The 7890-nt window shown below is 38.7% G+C and overlaps 1 non-coding gene across 1 annotated transcript; it reads left to right on the forward strand.

Moving 5' to 3' along the window:
- The first annotated feature begins 571 nt into the window (after positions 1–571).
- Trnat-ugu lies at positions 572–646 on the forward strand. The gene has a single exon. It is a non-coding gene; the product is annotated as a tRNA-Thr (tRNA).
- The last annotated feature ends 7244 nt before the right edge of the window (positions 647–7890 follow it).

Consider the following 7890-nt stretch of genomic DNA (forward strand, 5'->3'; position numbering starts at 1 on the left):
TCTAAACTGCTTCCAGCAAATACCAGGTTGGTTCTTTAGAAAAATACATGACTGATTTCCTACCTCATCTTTCCCAATCTCTGATGACCTTATCGTGTATGGGAAATTAGATCCTAACCTACTTGTCTTGCGCAATGCTGCAGATGATGACATGTGGAAATGAGTAACGGCAGACCCAAATGCATAAATGTGTGGACTTCCATGGATCACCATTTAAGGACAGCATCTCTGACTGAACATACCTGGTAAATGAACAAATTTGCAACAGAAATCTCATGCCTTCTCTGTTAGATCCGATACATTATATTTTCTGGAACAGCACAAGAACACTAGTATTAAACTGCATATCCTCTGTCACTGAATTTATCATATTTTGATGACTCATTCACATTGTAAGGATTGAGCACAAGGACAAAAACGAGCTGTACAGTAATATGCCATGTGAAGTAATTCCTTAGAAATATGAACAGTATTGTTTCTATATATGATGGTAGTATCTCCTCCCGAAAGATCAGTTACCATTGATGACCATGCAGCTTTGCTAGAAATGAAATGATAATTAATCTTCTGTGCCCTCGGTGGCTCAGATGGACAGAGCGTCTGCCATGTAAGCAGGAGATCCCGGGTTCGAGTCCCGGTCGGGGCACACATTTCCAACATGTCGCCAATGAAGTATATCAACGCCTGTTTGCAGCTAAGGTGTCCACTTAATTATCATTTCATTTCTAGCAAAGCTGCATGGTCATCAATGGTAACTGTTCTTTCGGGAGCAGATACTACCGTCATACATAGTTAAAATATGGCTTCCCAGCCATTGACCTCCTTGTGCGAACGCACACGCTATGCCCGAACTCGTACGGGACTTGGTAGAAAAATCTGCCGCGAGTAAAGAGTATGATGGGCAAACATCTTGTAGGCCCACTATGAATGTAGTGGTGTGGACATGTTGGGAAAGTGGATCTCACGGGGAGCATGCAAGGGATAAGTTCCTGCAGGTGCACTATCCTCTGTGCCCTCAGCGGATCAGATGGACAGAGTGTCTGCCATGTAAGCAGGAGATCCTGGGTTCGAGTCCTGGTCAGGGCACACATTTTCAGCATGTCCCCAATGAAGTATATCAACGCCTGTTTGCAGCTAGGGTGTCCATTTAATTATTATTGTTTCTTTTATGTGGATAATTCACTGTCATGTAAAATTAATTGCAGATGACACAGGTGCCAGACTAAGGTACAGATTTCTGAGTGGAATTGGAGGACAAAACATCCTACGAACATGGGTCTGGAAATGTATTGTTGCCATGGTAGATGGCGCTGATGAATGAAAGTTCCTCTGACCACGTGCCATGTGTTCCTTGTGTGTTGCAGGCTGTGAGATTGACATGGTCTATTGTAAGCAGCAGAATGGTCCAATATTTGTGACGGGAACAGGCCGAGATGGTGTTTGTGTATGGCCAAGCAGGTAGAAATGGTCTAGAGGCAGAACCTGCTCCTCCATATCTGATGTATGCACAGTCCACCACCTTTCTGCACGTTTGTCTGCCTGAAAGGACCCATGATAACACAAACGCCCAAAAATGCTTGAACTGTATACTGGTGTGGTTGGTGATGGTACAAACATGCTGTCTCGCCTTGTGCCCGACACGAGTACCAGATCATTCTGCTGCTTGTAGTATGCTGCATCACTCACATAGCCTGCAACACAAGGAACACACGGCACATTGTCAGAGGAATTTTCATTTCGTCAGCGCCTTCTATGTGGTAACAATGCATTTCCAGGCACATGTTCATAGGATCTTTTTTTCTCAATTTCCAGTCAGGAATCTGTCGCTGCAGTTTGTCAGTTTTATTAATGTTCACTCTGTATATCTCACGAAAAAACTGTGAAAATAAAAATCTGGGAGATTCTAGACCACATGGAGGCTTGCCAGCAACGTTAATTCCTGCAAACCATTCACGGCTGGATCAGGAAAAGGGAAGTGACACTGGTACACAGAGTACCCTTCACCACTCACTGTGAAGTGGCGTGCGGAGTACAGGCATAGATATGGCTAACTGAATCTCCTGTTTATGGTCTCTCACAACATATTTGGAATTTTAAGAGGTTATTCACCATGAAGGTACTTTTTTTTATTACTTATGATTGGTTTTCATTCTTTTTGGAAACCATTGTCAGCTCTTCTCGTGTGTATTTAAACTGCACATGACTCTAACCACACGAGATGATGCTTTTCAATTAGAACTGAAACTAGTAATAGTTAATAAAGAGAAAGTTTGTGATACATATGGTAAAAATTTATGAATTATAGGGATCATGGATCCCAAGCTTAAAAAATGTTTAGGATCCTCCTATGAAGTGTCTTACTTCTTGCACTTCTCCTCACAAGTCCTGTGTCATGTTGACACCAGCCTTACAAGAAGTCCAACATGCATTTTATATAGAACTCATGTATACTATCATTGGGAATGACAAAATGTTGTTGTCATGTTGTTTCACTAATCTGAGTAATCGCTCTCTGCGTTGACTTTTACTTGTGCTGTACCAAACTGACATCCATTATGTTCATGTGAAACACTTTACCTATATTAATATATATTATTTGCTGGGAATAATGTTCTCTTCCATAAATAACACTGTGCTATGCATTCCACATTTTGGCAAAATTTCACAGTGTGTGACAAACAGCATATGAATTGTAATTTTTGTGGCTTTTCCTTAATTTATGGATACCAACGTTTTTCAACAGTAAGACAAAAAAAAGGTAGTTATAATTTGCAGAGTAGAAGCACAATTTCCTGTATTGAGATAGTTTAGTCACTGAGGTTTATACCATTTGATTGCAAAAACTTAATTCTTAGAGCAATTAATAACTCAAAAATTTGGACATCATGAAATATGGAGACAGTTGGTTGCTGTAAAATTATTATTCCTACTTTGTCTTTTAGTTGTAGAAATTGTAGATCACTCAAGAATAATGTCATTGGCTTTTGCAAAGCAATATTTTAAGAGACACTTTCTTACTGTTTTGTGCAGAAATGTCTTTGTGTTACAGTACATGAAATGCACAGTCCAGCACACTTAAATATAAAGAATCTGTCATAGCATTACTAGGTGCAAAATGGACTGCAATAGACAAACTGTCAGAAAATGTAAAATTATGTCAGATACAACTAAATTATTGAACAATGGGTCAAACTAAGTCTTGGGCTGTTTGTGTTAGCAACAATGTTTGATCCCATATTGCAGTAATATACATGGTACAGTTTAATCACATTGGAATCTGAATTATAAAAGGAATTAAGTTTAGCAGACATGGAAAAAGACAGGTGAATGGAATTTATCATCCATCTAAACTAAACTACTGTGAAGCAGTGGAGGGGAGGAATACGCTGGTGGTCTTTTCTGCAGTTGCCAGTGAGAAGCCTTCCTGTTGATCCATGACTAAACACACACTTCTTTCGCAATGTCATTTCTGTTGTAGCCAAAGTCAAAGTAGCATTATAGAGAAACAGTGATTACAAAACTGATGGCTAATGTCAACATGGTTTATGTGGCAACACTACATTTGTTCACACACCTGCCACCAGCTTACACATGTTAAAAATGCAGCTGTAACTGCTACTCTGCTACAGTATTATTTCATTGCAAGTACCGATGCTAATAAATTGCCCCAAAGCTTTCAATTTCTGCTACCTGAAGACCATGGTGAGATGATAAATGTTGAAGTATGGATAAAGAAAGGAGTGGTACTTTCCTTATTTGCCATCCAGTACTCACTTTTCATGCTCTGAAATATAGTACTTCATTGATAATGGTGATGGTTAATATGAGATGAGAATGGAGTGTGTTCTTTATGGGTAAGTAATAACAATATACTTGTATTGTGGATGTATTTAGATAATATCTCACTTTAGCAGCAATAATGTCCTCAGCAAGTCACACTCTGGATTTCAGAATAGATGCGCTACTGAGGATACCATTTACATGTTCACTCATCAAAATTTTACAAGCATTAAATAATGAAATAACACTGCATGGTATTTTCTGCAACATATTGAATGGATTTAGCTGTGTGAATCACAGTTTTCTCCTAGATAAATTGAAGTTTTTTGGGATTGATGGTATAGCCAAGCAATGGATAACATCGTATTTTACCAAAGGAATGCAGAAAGCTGTACTTAGTGATTCAACAAATATAATCTGGGGACATAATTCTGACTGGGGAGAAATCTTGTACAGGGTTCCCCTGGCTCAGTCTTAGGTCCAATATTGTTCCTCATCTATATGTAAAAGATCTTCCATCTCATATACAACAAGCAGAATTAGTTCTTTTTGCAGATGATGCTAGTATTGCAATCAATCCAAACATGCGTACAATAACTGAAGAAATGGTTAACAATGTTTTTAAAAGTATCATTGGTTTTCTGTGAATTTTCTCATCCTCAGTTATAAAAAGACACAACATATTCAGTTCTTAACATCTGGGGATACTACACCAAAGATAAGAGTAACACATGGCAAGGCAACAATAAATAAATCTTAGGTGTCATATTAATGAGAATTTAAATTGGAAAAAGCACATTTTGGAAGTCCTAAAACAACTTATCTCAGCCACATTTGCACTTAGAATCATTGCATATCTTGGCAAGAGACAGATCAATAAGCTGACATATTTTTTACGTTTCCATTCAGTAATGTTCTGGGCTAACTGATCGTTAAGAAAAAAAGTCTTAATTGCTCAAAAAAGTGCTGTAAAAAAAATCTTCTGCTCACCCACGATCATCTGTTTAAGGAGCTGGACATAATGACTACTGTGTCACAGTAAATTTATTCCCTCATTAAGTGTGTTGTAAATAAGCCATGACAGTTCAAAAAGAACAATGATGTACACATCACTGTAATACCAAAAGGAAAAATGATATTTATTTATTGCACATTAAGGTGGCATTTACCACAAAAGGGGTGCACAATGCTGTGACTAAAATTTTTTAACACTTACCCATTGTCTGTCAGAAAGCAAAGTAAAATATGAAAAAAAAAAAAAAAAACTGAAAAAGTTTCTCCTTGACAAATACTTCTATTCTGTAGAAGAATTTTCGTTACTGTAATGTATAAAAGATAGTCGATAGGAATTAGGAACTTGTACATAATCACTCATTCCACACCATTATGATTTATCATATGAAATGACCCATGGAACTAACTAACTTTAGTCTTCATAACATCATTAAATGTTTAAAAACATCAAAGCTCTGGCTATGGGCTGAACACTGGGTGTACTCACAAATACAACGTGTGAAGTTATGTTCTGATTGGTAAAAGTGAGTTAAACTCCAATGTGTCTATCACACTCGCCTCGGAGTGAAATGTTTGTTTAAACAAGATGTCTATGCGAATACAGATGGCCTACATAGCATGTCCAGTACCTCATCAGATGATAACTGAAATGAAAGTCTTAATTTGCAGTGATCACCAGTGCAAACAGGTACTCACTAAATGAAAGCGTTAGCTGCACAAAGAAGTTTGTTTCAAAGAAAGCTGTATTTTAATTAATAACAAGCACCCTCTTTCTTTCAAAATGCATTATATCGAAGAGAGAATGGAAAATTTGGTGTATTTGTTAACAATTTTACTCCTATTTGCTCCAGTGATCTTCACATGGATATGCAGAATATGTAATTCAGGTTTTTATTGTCTTTTTAGAAAGTAATTACAAATGCTAAATGATTTATAACTTTATTCATGATACTTTTGCTGCTGTTGCACACAGCCTACCAATAAGATTCATTGCACTGCTAGTGCCCTGTCATATTTCTGGGTGATACAGTCTGCTGGGAGATTAAAAGCTGACAGTGCAATGAAGCAGGTTCTTGTAGTAGCAAGCATGCTAGAGATTGCATGAAATTCTGTGGTTCATTGACGAACCTTCTCTTCAGGGCAGAGATGATAATCACTTGCACTGTTTCTCTGGGCCTGGGTAATATAAACAGGAATCATATTAGTCAATATGATATGACTTTGTTGTTATCTACAACCACAAGCATTTTATTATTATTATAGTCATAACAGGTGAACAGTTGGAGTTGTGAAGCAGACATGCTCTCTAGGCTCCATTGTGTTACCTTCTATCATAATGTCAGATTGCACCTTGGCAATCCAAAGTTGAAAGATAAATTCAAGAAGCAGTACTGACAGGCTTGGAAGGAGAGCGCCACATTTTGGCAAGGAGTTGGCACCCTTATAGGCCTTCATCTTGTGGAAACCTACTATGTATATAAGAAAGTTTTGCAGATTGACAGTAGTGTGGTAGCACAATAGATGCCCAGATCATCAATCAGGCAGACAATACCAACAAGTAAGTACTGCCAGTAGTGTGATAATAGTATTTTGCAAAATTAGCACAAACTCTTAAACACAAATTAATGTAACCATAATTCTTTAACACCATGTTGTTGTGTCCACAACCTAAATATGTTCTGGCATGGCTTAGGAAGAGGCATTAAATTTGGCAATGAAAGGGTATGGATTGTCTTTTTGGAGTAAAATCACATGAATATGCTCAGTGAAGTGTATAGATTTGACTGTCATTGCATAGTTTCATAATCTCTATGTGAGATGCCTGTAGAATGTGTTTGTTAACTCGTAGAGCTAACAGCATCTCGTGGTGTCTAAAAGTTCTTAAACGTTTATATATTGCACAAGTGCAACAATATCTCTAAATATATATATGAAGACAGTAACTGTTCTCGAAAGAACAGATTACTGTTGTTGACCATGCAGCTTTTCCCTGGAATAAATGATGACTAACAGAAACCCTCAGCTGCTGACAGGTGTTGTTGATATACCTCAACGTGGACAGCTGAAAATGTGTGCCCCGACCGAGACTCGAACCCAGGATCTCCTGCTTACATGGCAGACGCTCTATCCATCTGAGCTACCGAGGACACAGATGAATAGCACGGCTGCAGGGACATATCCCTTGCACGCTTCCTGTGAGACTCACATTCCCAACTGTCCACATATATATGAAGACAGTAACTGTTTTTGAAAGAACAGATTACTGTTGTTGACCGTGCAGCTTTTCCCTGGAATAAATGATGACTAACTGAAACCCTCAGCTGCCGACAGGTGTTGTTGATATACCTCGATGTGGACAGCTGAAAATGTGTGCCCCGACCGGGACTCGAACCCAGGAGCTCCTGCTTACATGGCCAAAGCGTGCGCGAGTAATGAGTGTATGGGCAAATGTCTATAAGGTACATTACACATGTAGAATTGTGGACAGTTGGGAATGTGAGTCTCACGGGAAGCGTGCAAGGGATAAGTCCCTGCAGTCGCACTATTCATCTGTGTCCTTGGTGGCTCAGATGGATAGAGCGTCTGCCATGTAAGCAGGAGATCCTGGGTTCGAGTCCTGGTCGGGGCACACATTTTCAGCTGTCCACATTGAGGTATTTCAACAACACCTGTCGGCAGCTGAGGGCTTCAGTTAGTCATCATTTATCTTCAAATATGTTTTGCAGATATGCCTCCTTTCATAAATCAGTTCCTCTGGACTCACCTGAGATCTACATGTTGGTTTTTCTGGTGTGAGCAATTCACTTGGGCCGAGGACTTCATCCATATTGTCCCAAGAAAGAGTTCAGGAATTCTGAACTGAGAGCATAACGTTTTGAGACTTGATTCTTCGTGATGAATAGATCTGTCCTCTATATGGCATAGAATAAAATGTAACATCACCATGATTATTTCTACAGTTCACATTTGATTTACTAATATTTCTCACAGATTGAAAGAAGTCATGGTTCCACTGAGGTCATACACCGGATTGACAGAAGTCATGGGATACCTCCTAATATCATGTTGGACCTCCTTTTGCCTGATGTAGTGCAG

This window comes from Schistocerca americana, chromosome X (assembly GCF_021461395.2).
Source record: "Schistocerca americana isolate TAMUIC-IGC-003095 chromosome X, iqSchAmer2.1, whole genome shotgun sequence".
Classification (NCBI taxonomy): domain Eukaryota; kingdom Metazoa; phylum Arthropoda; class Insecta; order Orthoptera; family Acrididae; genus Schistocerca; species Schistocerca americana.